Here is a 20,011-nt window from a genome sequence, read left to right as displayed (position 1 = left end):
ACAACAATCAAATCATATACGAAAAAAAATCAAACATCTACTATAACTTATTTTAATTTTTTTTTTTTTTAAGTCCCACTTTATGTGTGTTTGCATAGGGTATCTAGAGGTGATTGCATAATAGCTCAAAATACAATCTTACTTTTGTATATTGTAGGGAGGGGGTAAGGAGGTGTATATAGGGTGTGTGGTTGGGGACTGTGTGTGTGTGTGGTGGGGTGCAGGGGTGTGCAGTGTAGGTATGGTGGGTGGGGGGTATATGGGAAATTGGGGGGGTTGGTATGGAGCCAAAGGTAATTGGTGCTTCCTGAGTCCTGGGCACACAATTTGTGGGTGTGCCTGGGGGCAGCCCAAAAGCCCCATATCCACTCCTATACTTCTGTGCCATGACTTAGTGCCCCCCCTCCCCTAACATGCTGCTGGCCTGCGCAGAAAAAAAAGCCCTGTCCTGAGCGGTGCCGAGTTAGGGGCCAATCTCAGGGGGGGCACATGCCCCTCCATGCCCCTTTACCAGTTGCCTGTATGTGGAGGGGTGTGGGGTGTCTGGTTGGGGTGGGGACTGTGGGAAGGTGTGTGTGGGGGGGTTATGGGTGGTGGGAATGCATGTGGGAGGGTGTGGGTATGTTTGGGGGTATGGTGGGGGGTGTGGAAGTGTGTGTGGGGTTTTGGTGGAGGGGTGGGGGTGTGGAAGTGTGTGGGGAATTATGGTGGGGGTGGGAATGCGTATGGGGGCTGTGGGAAGGCGTGGGTTTATTTGGAGGTATGGTGAGGAGTGAGGTGTGTGTGTGTGTGTTTGTGGGGGGGGAGGGGTCTTCAGGGTCCCTGGAGTGTGCAAGTCACTGAAGTTGCACTTGGTGGCAGCAAGTGGAGCCAGCCCCACCCAGGCCCATAACACGCAGCTCCTGCCCAAATCCCTGACTGCACATGGTGACAGTGTATGGGGCTAGCCCCACTCAGCCCAGTAGTGCTTCCGCCTTAATCCCCAGCTGCACATGGTGGCAGGGTGTGGTGCCAGCTCCACCCAGCCCCATAACATGCAGCTTCTGCACTCCCACCTGAGTCCCTGACCAGAAGTGGTGGCAGCATGTGAGGCCAGCCCAGCCTGGCCCCATAGCATTCCCATCTAAGTCCCTGGCTACACATGATGGCAGGGTGTGGGGCCAGCCCTACCCAGCCCCATTGTGTGCAGCTTCTGCACTCCCACCACAGTCCCCAGCCACATGAGGTGGCAGCATGCAGGGCCAGCCAGCCCCATAGCACATAGCTCCTGGCACTCCTGCCCCTTTCCTCCAGTGGGAGTCTCTAGCCCATACCTGAATTCTCACTTTCACAGGGAGGCTGGAAACAGCCAAAGGGCCACCAACAAAAGCCTCTTCCAGGCAGAGGTTTCTAGTCTCTAGCACCCCCTAGTATGGGGCTGGGGCAGGGTGGACCATGCTGGAATGGGGGGGGGGGGGCAGGAGGGTTGCTTAGCAACCAGAGCCAAACCTCTTGCAGGGACACATTGGGTTGCAGAGGGGAAAAGAGGTCCAGGGCTTACAGAGGGGCCCTGTGCGCTGGATGGAATTGCTTGGTGGGTTGAATCTGGGCCACAGGACATATTTTGCCCATCACTGCACTAGAGAATGATGAGATGCCTTGGAAGTAGGTACCACATACATTTTTTAACATATCCATATCAAAATCTGGTCTTCCTATCTAGTAAATCCACTGGATTTTCCATTCACAGTCTCAGCCACCAAGTATTCTCCTGGAGTAGTGGCTCTCAACCATTTAGGATTCAAGGCACCCTTTGGAAAATGCCAGTTCTTAATTTTCACTTAGTTGTTTTTGACTACAAAAAAATAATAGAGCCATTCTTCTGTTGCAAAGAACTCAGAAGGGCCACAATAGGTCAGAATGGTTTAATAACTATGAATTCCTATTTGAAATGTCTGGGTTTATCTTGTGAATCATGTTTGCACATCTAACAGTGCTGACACTGCATAGCACCCCATAGCAACCTTGAAAGGATTTCAGGGCACCCAGGGTGCTTAATCATCTACCCACCTCACCTCTCTTGTACCCTCCCTACACCCCAGCTCATCTAAATTGCCTTGATCAGCAATTAAATCCCGTCCCCCCCAAGAAACTGGATGCAATTCTGACCCCTACAAAATGCAGTCTCAATTTTCCTTCTCCCAGACCCCTGTACCCTGGGAGTCAGTCCCAGGATTTTTGGTTCAGCCAGTTCCAGTCTCCCTACCACCAGCTCTAGCGTAAATATTAATTCTACCTCAGGCTCTTGTTCCTGTCTGTTGCCTTCACTATGCTAAAATTTGCTGTTTATGCCCCCTCTGCATTTGAGTCAGGCTGTTTCCTCTTCTGTGCTGTTTTGATGCCAAGAAGTGAGATTTCTAAAATATGGAATAAAAGTCCATTTGCGCTCAGTTTTGGTACCGAGCGCCCCAGCAGTTTCAGGAATAATGGTAGAGAAAATGCTGTTAATCCCTTAATCCTTTTGAATGGAGCATGTCCAGTGCAGATGGAAGTGTTGTAGAATCTAGCTAGCAAACCTTAGAGGTGTCTATATAGAGTTTCTACTGAACACATGTAAACCAATTTCTCAGAGTCATATCTTGGCAAAATTTGGGCAAATTTTCATAGATAAGGCAAAAAAAGTATACCCCTCTGCCCAAATTCATGCCTCTACTACAAAGCATGGATGCAGAAGAGATTTTTAGCCAAATGGTTATAAGACTTTTTTCTTTAAATAGGATAAATAACATGTATTCCACTAATTTCATTCTTGGAAAGAGCTTGAACCACTTTTGCTGGAACATTCCAAAATAATTCAGCCTGAAGCAGAAAATCAGCATGAAGAATTTCAGCCCAAACTGTTAAAGTTTGCTAAAGTTATAAGCAACAGGGTCTTATAATTTAAATGTTAAATATAGGCAGCACAGCCTAGTCTGCCTATAATAATGCTTTCCTGCCAGCAGCTGAAGATAGTGCAATAGAATCTCTTGATGATGTCATCCTGCTGAAGCTGATGACAGCATGCAGGGGGCTTTTTGGCTCATGGACTTGAACTGAAACTTTGAAAGTAAGATATAAACAGCCTTCAGGGAACACATTTTAAACTTGTCATAAATTGGTAAGACCCTGTGCCCATAATTTTATACAGTATATTATATTCTGGTCCTTTGAGGGATAAAGTCAGGAATAGTATACAAGAACTTAGAGAAAAATTTCAAGTAGGGAAGATGTCTTGTTCTTGCTTTGTTTTTCATTAATTTCCAGACACTTAGGCTAAGCATAGAAATTACACATACACCAGTATAAGTGAACAGAAACTTGTCTAAACCTGCAACAGAACAGAAATTCAGTGTACATAGACTGGTTTAAAAATGGCAGAACCTGGTTTAAGATAGACCTGGATAGGTGTAGTATCAGGTTTAATCATTTTAGAATAAACGAGTTTATTTAACTTCTGTTCAAGATCACTTCCTAACTCAAGTTAGATCACAGTCCCCTGGCATCCCAGGATGCTTTGTGCTTCTCCCAAATCTCCCCCTTTGCAGGGTGGGTGAACTAACCTCCACTAGTAGTCCACAGCTCTGACTGAGCCAGGCAGGTCCCAACTCCCGGCTGTCTCAGAGCTGAGGCAGCAAAGCCTCAGGTCCCCAGCCCTGTTTCCTGCCTGCACCTGTCAGTCCAGCATGGCAGTGCAGGGTAAGGTAGGAGAATGGAGCCCCCTGCCCTAGCCCTGGGCTTCCTCCAGTTTGGGGCTGCCTAGCTGGGTGGGCCCCTGAACCATGAAGTGTTCTCTCCCGTGTCAGCAGGGCTGACTGGATAGCCTTGTCCCCTGCAAGTCTCTGTCTCTGTCCCACAATAGCAGGGGAGGAACAAAGCCCCCAACCCCCATCTTGGAACCCCCAAACTGAGGTCTTCTCCATTGGGGGGGGATGCCCATGCCATGGGGGTTTTTCTCCTGTCCCCACCCAGCTAGGCCAGCTCCATAGAAGGAAGGATCTGGTCCCACTATGCAGCACAAGCCCCCTGAGCTGCCTGGCACATCTTGAAAGCTGCTGCTAGTACCAGGCTCCAGTAGGATGTACCAGGTGACCTCGTGGGCTTGTGCTGAGCAGCAGGGATGGGAGCAATCCATAGAGGGAAGGATCAGGCCCTGCTGCCTGGTGTGGGCCTCCTGGGCTGCCCAGTATATCCTGCCAGAGCCTGGCATCAGCAGGCAGATGGTAAATGTGCCAGAAAGTCTGGAAGTCTTGCAGACAGCAAGGATAGGAGCACTCCATAGAAGTAAGTATCCTGCATAGTGCAAGCCCCCAAACCATCCAGCATGTCCTGCTGGCTGTTACTGGTTCTGGCAAGACACAGGAAGCCTGGGAGGCTCATGCCAGGCAGCGGGGCCCAGTTCTTCCCTCTATGAAACACTCTGGTCCTTGCACTTCAAGCCCCCAGTGCTCCCCTCAGCTGGGTAGACCTCAGATCAGGGAAGCTGAGACCAGGGTCGGGGGTTTCATTCCCCACCCCCCTGTCCTGTGGGTTATAGGCAGAGACTCAAAGGGGGCAGGGGTGTTCAGACAGCCTGGCCCAGCCAGGCAGGGGGGCAGGAAAAGCTCCCATGGCATGGGTCTCCCCATCTGGGAGGACCCCAGCTTGAGGGGGGCAAGGCTGGGATGGGGGGCTTTGTTCCTTCCTCCCCCCTGCAAATCAGAGGCAGAGACTTGCAGGGGGCAGGGCTGTGCAGCCAGTTTGACCAGGCAGGGATAGGGACTCCGCCCCCCCCCCCCCCCACACCCTGTGGTGGAGGTTTTCCCCAGCTGGGCAGGCCCTGACTCTGGGGGTGGGGGGCTCCATTTTTCCATCCTCTACAGTGGGGGGTAGCAGGGGATTGGGGGCATGTTCCAGGCAACCAATGAAGGATGCCCCCCTCTTCTATGCACTCGGGTGCCTTTGGTAATGCCCAGCATGCTGGGAGGCATGCAAGAGCCCCCACCCTCTCACACCACCGCCTTCTGCCTTCAGCTGGTGCAGGCATCTGCCTGTCTTCTCCAACCAAAGAGTGAACGTGAGTTCCATTAGTTAACGGTCCAATCTACATAGATTAAAGAAACCTGTGAAGATTGGATCAATTCCCCCTCAGGCTTTTTGACTGTATTTAGCACTAGTCTCTTCCAAAATTGTTTTTAGAAAATAGTCAGGAAGAAATTTTCACTGATTGCTGTCTGTAACATCATCATACTAAAAGCTGCATTGGCCAATGCCTGCTTACTGAAGGCCAAAGACCCTTCTGCATTTTTGGTATGGGTGCTTTTATCCATGAAGAAACCACTGTTCTATTAGAGTTGACTGTAAATATATTTGAGGTTTCATTAAATGTTGGATTGTGCCTTTTAGTAGAGGCAGGGTCCAGAATGTAAAAGGACATATGTTTTGTTTCTAAATTTATGACTAGCATGACTGAATCAAGTCTCCTAACCCCAATGTACCATGAATGCCAGTTGTCCTTTGGGAATTAGTTTAAGGCCTCTGCTTTAGAAGTTGCAATTTTCCTTTTTCTGACAATCAATCTATTTTCACTTCCTTCTTATAAAATATTTTTCAGAAGGTTGCTATGATATAATTTTGACAGTCTTCTAATTTCTGGACCAGAGTCAGTCAGGCTTCAGGCCTGTTTTTGAGACAGAAGCTGCTCTGACAGGAGATTTCAAAATAGTTTCATATCATGTTTTGCCTGCTACATGTGTCAGCCTATATGAGCACTTGTGCAAACTTAATCTTCTTTCCTCAAGACCAATCCTGTTCCCCTTGGAGAGTTATATAGCTCTCCTATAGCATAGAATATACTATGCTGAAGGATGCACGTTACAGTCCGAATCATACTTTGTCTACAGTCTAAATGCTGATATCTAAATGCTACTTACACATCTAAACATAGGTATGTAAGAGGCACTTAATGCTACATAAGTGGATTTTGGATCCTATTTCCACCTGTGGAACCTGGGAAGGTGTGTAATTCTCTAAAACTTTAACTGAAGGTTAACCAGCTAGGAAGGATGTTTGCCAGGATTTGAACCCTTCCACATTTTATCCTAATGGGAGAGTGGGGGACAGGGAGGGTAGGAAGCCTACAGGGAATCTAAACCTACATTTTTTACTTTCCAACACTTTCCAAAATGCTCTAACCACCAACCAGGGTAGGTAGGGTTGAAAATACCCTCCATTCTCAAGGGGGGAAATATGTTGAGTCAGCAGGAGAGTAACCCAGAGAAAGTCTGGCTCTGTGATTGAGAGAGATGGGCAATGCCCTGAAAGGGAGGCAGTGGAGGATGTGGGTTTTGGTCCCTGCTCCTGCCCACAATGGTGTTTCTGCTTTTTTACATTTAACATGGCAGTTATTAAGAAGGACAAGTCTTGTCACAAAGGTGAAAATAGGATTTAAAATCCATAAATGGATTTTCAAGTCAATACATGGGCCAAAGTGCCACTTACTTGTCAATGTTTAGTCATGTTGACAGTTAAGCTTTTAGGCAAAATATGATTTGGGCCAACATGCCTCCATCCTATTCCATGTTGAAGACATGCTTAACTGAATAGAGGAGGAGGAGAAAGAGGAGCAGAAAGGCCAACCCATCTTTTTCCAATAGTCTAGCAATTACAGGACTGGACCAGGAAGTGGGAGACTCTGGATCTAATCTCTCCTCAGCCAAATAGGGTTTGAATCTATAGTTCCTAGAGAAGTACTCTAACCACTAGCCTATGGGCTAAGCAGGCTGAGTACATTCTCCATTCCTAATGTTGCAGCTTGCCCACTCAGAGGAAAGGAATACAAGCATCCAGTCAAGAAAGATATCAAGCAAGAGGGAGCTTGGATTTAGCCTATTTAGCTCTCAGCGTTGGGAACACAAAACAGAATCCAGGACTTTCTCCCTTCTAAAAAAATATTGTCCACACTGAGTTGCAGATTCAGATTCCCTCTTCCTTTTTCCTCTTCTGTCCCTCATGATATGCACCGTGATTTTCCTTATCTGCCTTTTAACTTCTAGGTCAGGGGTAGACAACCCCCAGCATGGGTACCAGAGCACAGCACATAAAAGCATTTTGCTTGGCACATGTGCCTTGGGCCAGACAGGGAAGGGGCTGGGGCTGGCACAACAAGGTTGCCCCAACACAGATTGGGCCCCTTATGACTCCCCTGCCATCTGTCCCTGGCACATCAACATCCTACAAGTCGAGGTTGCTGGTGTTTTTGGCACTCTGCCCAAAAACATTTCCGACCCCTGTTCTAGATTACTTCTATATGGAATCATCAGTGTTTATAACTTTTGGAGAATTGTCTCCATGAGAAACCATCTCTTTCTCATGGTCATCACAGGTACTTGAGCTAAAAGAATAGCTTAAAAATTAGGGGGTGTTATCAGGGAATTTCCAGGAGGGAAATTCACAACTTATGATAACTTTATTTGGAGTTGTATACTCTCAGCACTTCTGAAAATCCAGACTCTGGCTAACTTAAGTTGGGGACTCAAAAGATGAGCTGCCAAAAATCAGGATTTAATTTTTAGTAGCCATAAGTATATACATAGAAATTTATTGGATTGGTCTTCAGTATCCTTTTTAAGGTTCTCCTTTTTTTCCTACATTTTTTCCAAATGTAGAGAAAACTATTGTTCGCCTTTTTACATGGAAATATGAATTTCCTGGTAACATCTGATTCTCTGTTATGTACTTTCAGGATTTGGTGATATTCTTCTATTATATCTGCTAAGATTTCTCTATACAATAACTTATTTAATATGGTGGATTTTTATCTCATGCTTGATTTGCTTTATATAAATGCCTGAATTTACAGAAAGCACATTCATTTTTGGGGGAATCTTCTTGTCCTCTGTCTTGAACATTTACGCTGTCTACAGGTAAAGTTGGCTAAATACCATTTCTCTAAAAAGTGGAAATTTTACTCCTCGTAAGACTGATGGTCATAAATTCCCTGGTCACACTTCAGGGGGAAAAAAATCCCAATTACATAGTATCTTGTTGGGTATGACAATGTTACTCATCTCAGGGTAGAATTTTGTGATTTTCCCACTTTTAAATTGGAAACTGTACTACAGTGCCATATACATTCAGAATTCTTATTTTGCAGGTCCAACTTAGTTTGGGTACCTGTGGGACTTCCCTTTGGAAGTGGGATAGAGGAATCTTCTTAGAAAAGTTATTGCTGATTGTATGGTGGGAAGGGGCAGAATGGAGAAAACATTAGGAGAAAAATAGATCAATCTACATGCATATCCATCTGCCTGAAATCATGGTGTAATCGTCATGTCTAAGAGGGCATTCATAATTTCTTCATTCACTCTAGGTATCCATGTCAGCATGGGATGAGGGTCTGGTTTCCCCTGAATAAATGGTTCACTTGAGAAATTGTTATTTGAATTTTGCTACAGCAGTTTGGCCTTTTCTTTGGCCTATTCTAAATCATTTTTTAAAAGAGATGGAGCTTCAAAGTTAATAGCTTTTTTTAATATTACTCTCTGTGGTTTCCACTGTTGGGATATATGGCTCACAAATATGAATGCAGAATCCTTTAACTCACAGTAATGTCTTCTGGGGCTATACAGCTAATCTTCATGTTCTTGTTCCCCTTGGGTCTCCTTCACCCAGTGAGTTTATAAAGAACACAGTGGACCTGACTGCCAGGTTTCTTGCAGGGCTGATTGGTTTGGGAACCACTGCCATAAACAATTGGCTGATCCCCCAAAGTCTTTAATAGGTCCAGTTGTGCCTCAAAGAGAGATCTTCAGATGCTGCTGCTTAGCATTGATCATCATGTGGGGCTAAGCAAAAAGAGGTCCACAAGCAACTCTCTGCTTTCTCTTAACCAGCTCCAGGTAAATCTAGTTGTTAGTGCCTCCTGACTTTCATCACACTGCTTCATATGATTTGGCTTCATCCTTTACCTCTGTAGCAACTGTGGCAATAAAGGGATTGGAATGGAAGCTATGGGAGGAAAGATTGAAAACTAGGTATGGTCAGTCAGGACAAGAGAAGAGACATTTTAGCATTTTTCAAAAATTTGAAAAATTTCTGTAAAGAACTTCTGTGCTTGTCACAAGGCAGTGGGGTTTAAACTGCTGTAAAGAATATTGAAATTAATTCTTAAGAAAACTTAACCGTAAGAACAGTATGTAAATGGAACAAGCTGCCTAGGGAAGTTATGGAATCTTTCATTTGAGGTTTTAAGAACAGACTGAACAGGCTAGGCTGCAGTACTGCAAAGAAAGGCCTGGAGGTTACAGTCGACCGTAAGATAACTATAAGCCAACAATACGTAAAGCCAAAGAAGCCAACAGCATAAAGATTTGTATTAAACAGGAGTATCTTTTGCAAATCAGAGGAAGTGATTCCTCTACTCAATTCAGCAATGGCACCCTGTACTTCAAGAACAATGTGGACAGATTGAAAAGAGTCCATCAGAGAGTGACAAAAATGATTAGGGGCTTGGGAAGCATGATTTCTGAGGGTTCAGCCTTAAAGTTATTTAATTCGAATAAGAGAAGACTGAGAGATTTGAGTGCAGACTTTATAATGGGCAGTTCTAAAGATGGTATAGATAGCTTTTTCTCTGTGGTTGTAGGTGACAGGACTAGAAGTAATGGCTTCAAACTGAAGCAGAGAAATTTAGGTTGGTGATTAGGAAGAGCTTTCTGACTGTGAGGGTGATCAAGCATTGGAATAGGCTACCTAGGGAAGCTGTAGAATCTCCATCCTTGGATATTTTCAAGAATAGGTTAGACAGACACTTGTCTGAGATAATTTAGTTAGGGATGTTGCTGCCCTGAGCAGTGGGCTGGACGAGAATGCTTCCAGCCCTACTTTCATATGATCCTTTGATCCCCAGCACTCATCATCCATGTTCCCCACAATCCTTTCCAGTGTGTCCCCCAGGTGTGGTCGTGTACTTGCTCACCATTTGCGGCAAGGAGGAGAACCAGTGGGTGCTCAGAGTCGACTACAAGAGCAGGTGGTGTTGAGTGGATAGTGGCAAAAATGGGAGCTTGGGACATAACTGAGACTGGCAGCAACACCATTCAAAGACCAAGATAATGAAGCTCTGATACAAGAGGGTTCAAGAATCCAGCTTCCTGTCCATTGCCTGCAAAATCATGATGCCTGGTATGAGGAGCTCTCCCACATCCTTGTGGGGGCAACTCTGTCTACCAGGACTACATTTTGGACACCTCTTGTAGAACATAGAAGAGGAATTGGATGCTATCGTGGTGGCAAAGGTCCACACACACTCTGAGCATGGTGAGGTGAGTGTTGAGACTACCATGGGAGGGGGATCTTTCAACCCAACTTGATGTCCAGGGTCAATGTACATTACTTGTGGTGGCCAGCGAATGGGCCAACTTACTATACATGCACCATCCCCTGCATGAGCATTCTTAAAGTTTTGAGGCACCACTCGGGACACTTGATTTCCCATCTCCATGTGCTGTCCCCAGCTGACTGGGACACAGCCCCATGCTGAGGTACCCTATTCCCCAGCCAGAACTCCTCCCTCCCCCTCCACCCCCCACCTGCAGCACATGGAGCCCAGCCTAGAGCTGGAAGGAGCTGGGCACAGTCTGCAACAAAGGGCATGGTCATGGGCTTGTGTTGTGGCACAAAGTAGTGGCACAAAATTGTGCTGCTGCAAGTGCATGCCACTGCTCACCTGGATGCATCCAATCCATTTTGTCAGCATCAAAGGAAAGTCCAAGTGTGTGGACAGACAAAAAATGAAGAGCAAATAAAAGTTGGATGAGAGAGTGTGAAGGATTTGCCACTTGTGATAGATTCATAGATCCATAGATGCTAGGGTTGGAAAGGACCTCAATGGATCATCAAGTCTGACCCCCTGCCAGCGGCAGGAAAAATTGCTGGGGTCATGTGACCCCAGCCAGGTGTTTGCCCAGTCTCTTCCTGAAGACCCCCAAGATAGGGTGAGCACCAGCTCCCTTGGAAGGCTGTTTCAGATTCTGGTAACCCTCACTGTGAAGAAGTCCTTTCTGATGACCAAACTAAATCTACTTTCTATCAGCTTGTAGTCATTGTTTCTGGTTATTCCAAGGGGTGCTCTGGTAAACAGGGCATCTCCTATTCCCTGATGCACCCGCCTCCCCACCCCGGTGAATTTGTATACTGCCACAAGATCCCCCCTCAGCCTTCTCTTGTGGAGGCTGAAAAGGTCCACGTCCCTGAGCCTTTCCTCATAGGGTCTTTCCTGCAGGCTTCTAAACATATGAGTGGCCCTCCTTTGGACCCTCTCAAGGTTGTCCACATCCTTCTTGAATTGTGGTGCCCAGAATTGGGTGCAGTACTCTAGCTGTGGCCTGACCAGTGCCGCATAGAGGGGGAGCATCACCTCCCTGGACCTGTTTGTGAAGCATCTACTAATGCATGACAAAGTGTGGTTAGCTCTGCTAATTACTTTGTCATATTGATGACACATGTTCATCTTGGAGTCGACAATGACTCTGAGATCTCTTTCTGCCGCTGTGCTGCTGAGAAGGTCATCCTCCAGCCTATAGGTATACTGGTGATTCCCTTTCCCTAGGTGCAGCACCTTGCACTTGTCCTTGTTGAACTGCATCCAACTGTTCTCTGCCTACTTCTCTAACCTGTCCAGGTCCACCTGGGTTCGGTTTCTTCCCATCAGTGTGTTTGCTTCACCCCACAGTTTGGTGCCATCTGCAAATTTGGACAGAGTGCTTTCCATGCTCTCATCCAGGTCACTGATGAAGATATTGAACAGCGCTGGCCTAAGGACTGAGCCTTGGGGGACCCCAATGCCCACATCTTTCAAAGTCGATACTGACCTGTCCACCACCACTCTCTGGCTAAGATCTGTAAGCCAATTTGCCACCCACATGACTGTGTAATTGTCTATGGCACAGCCGTTCAATTTGTTTATAAGAATAGGATGGGATACCATGTCAAAGGCCTTCTTAAAGTCCAAGTAGATGACATCTACCTCAACTCCTACATCAAAGCATTTAGTGACCTGGTCATAGAAAGAAACAAGGTTAATCAGGCAGGATCTACCTGCTATGAATCTGTGCTGGTTGCCCTTCAGCATTATATTACCCGCTGGACTTCTACAAATGTGATTCTTGATAATTTTTTCAAATTAACCATTGGCCATTGTCTTCTGCAGGAAGTAGCCCTAAGCTTAAACTAGGTTTGCTTACTTATGAAAGATAAAGATGCTGAATTACTGCAATTTAGCTTTCAATTTCTGTGGTATCAAGCAGACACACAAAATAATTATAACAAATAAGGACATTCTCAAACTTCTCTTTTTGTGAATGCCAAAACTCTTCCATGCACAACAGAAAAGGGTTCTCTGCAGTGCAGAGTTGCTGAGCACCAAGTTCTGCTGGGCTAAAGATGACTTACAATCCAATGTTTTTTAGATAGATAATAGGCTTTCTTATAAGCAATGGTGCTATCAGATAAAATTGAATGATTCCTCTCCTTCTAGTGGGACTATATCCTCCTCTTTCCTTTGACTAATTTAGTGATGCGGTACCATCTTATTCAAAGACCAGAGAATTGCAAATTTTGGATGTAGACAGACAAAATTATCATACTAATTGAAAAAGCTGGGGAGACTTACCACATATGAAACTTATTTGTTATAACTATGTTGTGTGTCTGTTCTATCAAATATATCCTAAGGCAGGCATGGGATGCTTTCTGGGCACAGCTGAGGCCAATAAGTATATCTAAATACAAAGAAACGGAAAACTATTTTTTTACTATCTACCTGCCTGCATAATCAGGATTTAGAATATAAACACAAATCTTACTCAAATACATTGTCATTTCCCTGCTTTGCTGTGACCACAGGAACTTTGAAGAAGTTCAGGATCCAGCACAAAAGGTAAGAAAGTGTAGTATGATTTATGTGTATATCTTGAACTGCGGGAACAGTTATTTTAGATGTGACAGGAAACCTAACTTTAATCAGTTGGAAGACTTGGGGCTGGAGGACCAAAAAATCTTTGTAGAACTATTGTTATTTGGCCCCTTATTTTTGAGGGCTCTCCATTTGTACCCATTCTCCCCCTGCCTCACTCTGGAAGGAGCCCTAAACCCCACACATCAAGAAAAAGGAATTGCATTTCTGCCATGTCTTAGATCCAAATCTAATCTGGCTACATTTTCTGACTTTCTAGAGTTTATAGATTGTTTGTGCTGCTATTCCTTCTTCAGGGCTGTTATATGGAAGAGGAGGGATCCTGAAGGTGCCAATGCTTATGTAGATGCTGCCAAAACATCTGTGCATATTTGATTGTTTATATGAGTCTTTCCCTGCAACATAGCAATTGGATTTTGCATGAAAAAATCAATTTCTGATTCTGTCAACTTGTGATGCTAGTATTAAATCTATACATGGTATAATAAAGAAAGCAAGAGAAAGAAGGTTTTTTTGTTGTTGTTCTTGTTTTTACTTTATGATGTTTATCTGATCAAATGTTCTAGGGCAAAGCAGTAACACATACTACATGTCCCCAGGTGCCATCCAAAATGTGCAACCTACAAAATATACAATATATAAAAAATGGGGTCTTTTTCTTATTCCTTTCCACTGTTTTGCCCTCTCATGTACTTCTTGTCAAGTTGTTGAAGTCTTATAATTGTTGCTAGAATTATAATTTTTTTTTTTTTACACCTCTGCATACTCTTCTCTTAACTGTCTTACCTAGATTTTTTTTCAGTCAGACTTACCCTTTCTTCTTTTTGAAAATGTGGCAGGTCTGTTATAAAGTCCTTCATATACCACATCTTTTCCTAGTCTGCCCAATATGCAGTGTTAATAACCTCTAACAGCTGGTTATGTGTTAATGTAAATATTTTTCTTTTAACATTACTTGTATTTACATACTCTTATGTAAATACAGTTTAAAAGGCAGGAAAAGAGACTAGAAGTAATGGAACAATGAAACAAATAAAATTTAAGTTGTTGCAGTGGCCATTTTACTTCTGTATCACAGTTATGATCCCATCTCTTGTATAAGCAGGAAGGTTAGATACTCCATGGCATTATATGACATAGAAAATTAGAAAATCATGTTTACATTTACCGTATGCATTTGTATTAGGACATACACCTCTAATATTTAATTTCAGATGACCCTTAGCTAGGATTGATATCCATATTCAGAAACCTAAATAAGAAAAAAAAATCACAAGCTTTATGAGAATGCCTACCTAATAACAATACTTAGTTCTTATCACATGCTTTTCAACAATAGATTTCAAAGGTGCAAGTCTCAATATCACCATTTTTACAGAAAAGAAAGTGGAGCAGAGAGCTGAAGTGTTTTGCCCAAGTCAAAATAAGGCAGGAAAATGACCATGTATTTGAATAATGTTTGCATTATATTCTAAATCCTGATTATGCAGGCAGGTAAATAATAAGAAACATGGTTCTCTGTTTTTTTGTATTTAGGTGTATGTACTGGCCTCAGCTGTGCCCAGAAAGCATTCCATGCCTACCTTAGGATATATTTGATGTTAATCATATTTTTCCTTAGCAGAAATGTTCCTTAAGCTAAAAAAAAAAAAAAAATGGAACAGTGTGGTTGCCCATAATCTTTGTTTCTGCAATTAATAAGGGGACACAAGGGATTAAAATCATGGAATAAAACAATAAAGTGTTTGTTTAAATTGGATGCTTTCAGAAGAAGGAATAAAGATTTGGCAAGAATGAAAGCTTTTCCATCTAAATTATACCACATAATCCAAACTGTTTTACTTTTTAAGCTCTAAGACCATGAAAATCACATAGCAAAACCAAAGGAGGAGATTGGCCAGACACAGGAAAAATATTGCTGTGCACAGGAGGTGCTTTTAGAAGAGCAGTCTCAGCTCAAAATTCTCCAGTTGAACTTGGCTGCAGCTGAAAAACAGATAAAACACCACACTAGTCAGGTAATAACCATGGGTATAATAAGGGAACTAGGATTTTAGTGTTTGGAATAACATAGTCACTATTCTGGATTTTCCACTGGATAAGGAGATATGATTTAAATATTAACTGTAAAATCCACATGAAATGCAGAACTCATCTTGAACAGGAACATCAGAAATATTGTTTAAAATAAGAACATTTAATATAAAGGGGCATTTCTTTTTAAAATCGTGAGTTACTTATATGGAGTTGAAACTTTTTCAGTATAATTATACAAATACTTTTAAAGAAAAAACAGAACTAGATTATTATTACTGCTTTTATTGCTATTGTTATCTTTTTTTAATCCCCCAAGAGCATACTAAATGCTTCACAAGCATATAAAAAGATAAGTCTTTGCCCTGAGCAGTTTACTGTATAAATAAAAATAAGTGCTGATGTATACAGAGGGAGCAATTAATGGGAAAAGATTATCATGACCATTATTATACAGAAGTTTGCTTTGGCAGTTTTGGTTGTGTCTGGGTGATAAAGTATATTTGCTTTTGCTTTAATATTTTGTTTTGTTGTTCATATTTAAATAGGATTTTTTAATTTTCTAGTATGATGGGAATGGGAAAGAGGGAAGAAAGATAAGAGAAAGTGATAAAGGGATGAGTTTACAATAGAGCAAATGGAAAGAAGGAAATATAGGAGAAAGGCTAAGCAAATCTGAGGGTGGAAAAGAATAACTTAAAAAGAGAAAATGTTAAATGAGAAGCAAGGTGGCTTGAGAGAGTGAAGTGTAGCAGAAAATGGATTTGAGAAATCTGACAAAAGTAGGTCACAGAACAGTTTTACTTAGTCACCGTGCAAATGAGAAGTCTGCAGTATGCTTTTCAAGATAGGGTGTTATGGTAAAATCTGGCTATGTTGGAGTGTCCCATGCTGGTGATTCTACAGCTGATAAATGCTAGACACTGGAATTGAAAGGCCACCTCAGAGCTCTCTCTCCCATGTGGGAGCTTCTCGGTTGTCTGTATTTCTAGATGATTTCTGACATATCCAGCAAAGGTGTAGCTTTCCATAAAGGCTTGGACATGAAATCTGTTTTGCTGCTGTTGATGCCAGGGGGAAAATATAAGAACTAAGGGAAAGTTTCTGCCATTCTCATGTGAAAGGAGATTGTGGCAGGCATCATCTCATAACGTCCTTCTGGTCCACTTCTGGGTCTGCTGCCGAGTGCACTGGGGAGCCCCCCACAGTCCTGTGGGACACTCCATTTGCCGCACCATTCATGAGCAGCCTGGTACCTTGAAGTATGTAGAAAAAACATTTAAAGCTGTATTTATATCTGAAGATTGTGGCAGGCGTCATCTCATAACTAGTTCTTCTATCTTTCACTCTGTTGCCTGTTCTGCTGTTGCCAGAACTGGACCAACAATTGTAAGTTATGACTGTATTCTTTTACCAGCACAGTGAGCTAATGTTTGTGTTTGATGTATCTTACTTAAAGCACAGTATAACTCATTAAACTGAATTCCTCAAGAACCTCACTTACGTGCCACATAACCCTAGAAGCTCTGAAAGGTGTGTTGTCTACAAAGTGTCTGAACACTTAGTTCAAATGTATGTCAGAGAGATAATGTTCTCACTACAAGTAGCAGAACAGGTGACTGTCCATTTTTATTACAGATTCATTTTAACTATTAGGTTTGTTCAAAACGGACGATATTTGATTCAGATTTGGATTCAGCCCAAATCAGGGACAGTGATTTGATTCGGATCACTGCCTCCAATTCTATTCAACCAAATCTGAATCTGAAGATTCAATGTTTTGGGGGGACCACAGGTGCCCCCCCAGACCCAGAAGGCTCCAGTCACCCAGGGGTGGGGGGGGTCCTGCGTGCTTCCCGGTGGACCCAGAAGTGGACCAGACGTCCTTCTGGTCCACTTCTGGGTCTGCTGCTGAGTGCACTGGGGAGCCCTCCACAGTCCTGTGGGACACTTCATTTGCCCCACCATTCATGAGCCACCTGGTACCTTGAAGTATGTAGAAAAAACATTTAAAGCTGTGTCTATATCTGAATCACCAAATCTTTCCAAATCTCTGTGAATTGATTCAGAGAGTTCTGATTTGATTCAGAGAGATTAAAGGGTCTCCTGATTCAATTTGGATTCAGAGATTCAGCCACCTAATCAGGCTGAATCTCCACCAAATCGAATCAAGGACTGAAGTTTTGTACAGCCCTATTAACTATCCTTCTAAGAAATGAATAAAAACCACTCAAGGCTTTGAATTAAATAACTTCTGTCTTTAGCTTCTTAATAAATATATAATTTCCAATAACTATATTTGTTAATAAATAGCTTCTATTAGAATAAAAAAGAATATTAGTAAGGGTGCAGGCAGAAACACAGCTCCCCATTGTAACTGAGACCGCTTTGCAGGAAGCGTTCTGAGTTACCACGATCCCCTGAAACAAACAGAAGTTCACTGTTGGTTCCAGGAGGGAGGGGAATCTTGCTGCTGGCTGCAGCCACGTTCCCCTAGCAACAGCCCCTCCAACCTTGCAGCTTATCCCTGTTTCAGAATGGGGGGGGGGGGGGGGAAAGGCAGCAGAGGGAGCTCATTCTAGGGCTTCCCCAGTCGGTGCTGGAGGGTGAGGTGGGTGAATTGGAGTCCTTATATTTTCCCTCTGAGGTGGAGGGGCTTCAATTCACCCACCCCACCCTTCAGTGTGGGCTACCCCCTGCCCCCCCCCCGATCAAACTCTTTCTACTTTCTTTCCCCCCTCCCATTCTGAAAAGAGCTCAAGGCTGGGAGGTAATGCAGATACAAGTTACAGAAGACACTCTACTTTGAAACATGCAATGGCGGGGTCAGATTTTCACCCAATCAGCCTTTTCTGAAGCTGTCTGTAGCTGTGTGCTTGTGTTTGGTCGTGGCTATAGACTTTTCTGTAGCCAGATCTGGCAGAAATTGTCACTTCTGTCTGCACCCTGAATGTTTCCAATTATTATTTTTTACTGAGGAAAGTTTTAATATAGAGTGATTTCAGGTGTAAGAGGAATTTATGTAAAGATAACTATTCACTGAAAGATAAATTCTTGGAATAATGCTGTTCCACATAATATTGTTTAGTTGTATGTGTAGCACAGCATAGTATTTTTTGCCTTTTGACTAAGGCAAATTACCTTTGCTTTTGACAGCTGTTGATCCCATTAACCTTCTAATTTTGGAGGGAGAGACTGGAGAGTTTGTCATTTTTGAAAAAATGTTCTCTTTAGTGTTTGCAAGGACTCTACTAGAAAGGACTTTTAGAGTTGGAATATGACAACTTTTTAACCTGTTTTAATTCAATCACATGGAGTCTTTAACTGCCTGATACAGAGCTGTTTTACTATTATCTTCAAGTATCATTTTGACTGTCTAGCCTGCTATTTAGGATAACTTTGGCCAAAGGAATTCTGTATTCCACAAACTAATTTTTGGTTTAAAACCAAAACATGTAAGCTGAACTAGAGTGTATCTTTTTTTACAAATAAATAAATAAATAAATAAAAATTATCCACATTCTGATTTTAACATTTCCAGTGATGTGGACAGCACGGTCTTTGATGAGTGGCTCCTACTGTCTGTTACCCTAACTATTGAAAATATATGCCTTATTTCTGAATGAGCTTGGCTTCAATTTCCAGACATTTTAATCTTGCTCTCCTTTTCTCTTTTTTTGCTGGCTACACTGTTGAAGCACTTTATCAAATACAGTATAACCTCATCAATTTGGCATGCTTGGGACCTACCACCTCCTGGAAATTTGAAAATTCCATATTTTTGAATGAGTGAAACTGGGGCTAGGGAAGGGGGAGGGAGGGGTGCAGTGCAGCCCAGTGGCTGGAGGCAGGTGGTGTTGGCTGCTCCTGGGGCTGCAGCAAAAAGCAAAGTGGAGGGAACTGTAAGTGGGTGCGGAGGTGCAGCTCTTGCTGCTACACACACCCTGGGAGGGCTGCAGGCTGAGGAGCTGCACTGGGCTCTTCCGGGGTGGGGGGTGAATGCCCCCAGATCTGGAGAGTAGGCTGCTGAGCGCTGGGAAGAGCCTGGTGCAGCCTGCTTTCATACAGTGCATATATCTGGGGGCAACCACCCCCCAGCCCAGCCCACAGCCCTCCCGGGGTGCACATAGCAGCAAGAGCTGCACCCCCCCATGCCGTGCCCCAACTTACAGTTCCCTCTGCTTTGCTCCCTGCTGCAGCCCCAGGAACGGCCGACGCCACCTGCCTGCAGTGCCGGATTTTTGAGAATTCCGGAATTTTGAGTGTCAGATTTATGAGGTTGCACTGTACCTGCTTCCCATGTAGTTATGTAAACTGTAATCAAACCAACTTAAATTGCCTTTGATAAACTAAACGTTGAATTCCCCAAATCTCCAACTGTAACACATGCTTTCTTATCACCAATCATTCTTGTGGTTCTTCTCTGAACTCTTTTCAAAAGCCTACTGCCTCTTCTTCCTTTTCACTTTTGTGAATTATGGAATACAGAGTAGATGTAGACACTTTGCCAAATTCAGGTGCAATGACTTTCCTAGACCTACTCAATATTACTCTTTATACCTCCAACCTCCCTAGACGCAATGCTGCACTGGCAGTGCATCCACAGGTGGCAGATAGTGGAATGACCTTCAAGGAAGGTTAGCTGTGAAATAAGCAGGTGTAACTCTGACATATAAACAGTCATGAACCAAGCAGCGGCAGCACCACCAGATGTGGTGAGAAAAGCAGCTTGCAATTGTTTCCCTTCTGAAAAGCCACATATATTACTTGACAGTGCTGTGACATGGCAAGTACAGGTTGCCACCATAATAAGCCTGCCCAGCACCCAGCCATAGGTCTACAAATCCTCAATGACAGAGCAGGCAGAAGAACATGTTAGAATTTCAATAACCACAAAGGTGGATGAGGGCTGTAGTAGAATGAGATACCCAGTTGTCTTGGTCCCCTTGCCACTGGATCAAGATCCTGTTCTATCGAGAGCCGTGTGGAAGCTGATGTGCAGCAGCT

General features: G+C 43.6%; 1 protein-coding gene across 6 annotated transcripts in view; it reads left to right on the top strand.

Moving 5' to 3' along the window:
* The window catches only part of LOC109285970 (uncharacterized), a 131,115-nt gene that overhangs the window by 29,497 nt on the left and 81,607 nt on the right, over positions 1–20,011 (top strand). Inside the window, exons 1-2 of one of the 6 annotated variants that reach the window (XM_059723960.1) lie at positions 807–8,894; positions 9,940–10,319. The exons of 4 other annotated variants lie outside the window; for them this stretch is intronic. The gene's annotated coding sequence lies outside the window, so the exon portion shown is untranslated. Of the gene's footprint in view, positions 1–806; positions 8,895–9,939; positions 10,320–20,011 lie in introns of those variants that run through there. One more of the 6 variants, XM_059723958.1, reaches the window with a different exon arrangement.

This window comes from Alligator mississippiensis, chromosome 3 (assembly GCF_030867095.1).
Source record: "Alligator mississippiensis isolate rAllMis1 chromosome 3, rAllMis1, whole genome shotgun sequence".
Classification (NCBI taxonomy): Eukaryota; Metazoa; Chordata; order Crocodylia; family Alligatoridae; genus Alligator; species Alligator mississippiensis.
This window is presented reverse-complemented; position numbering and strand designations above follow the sequence as displayed.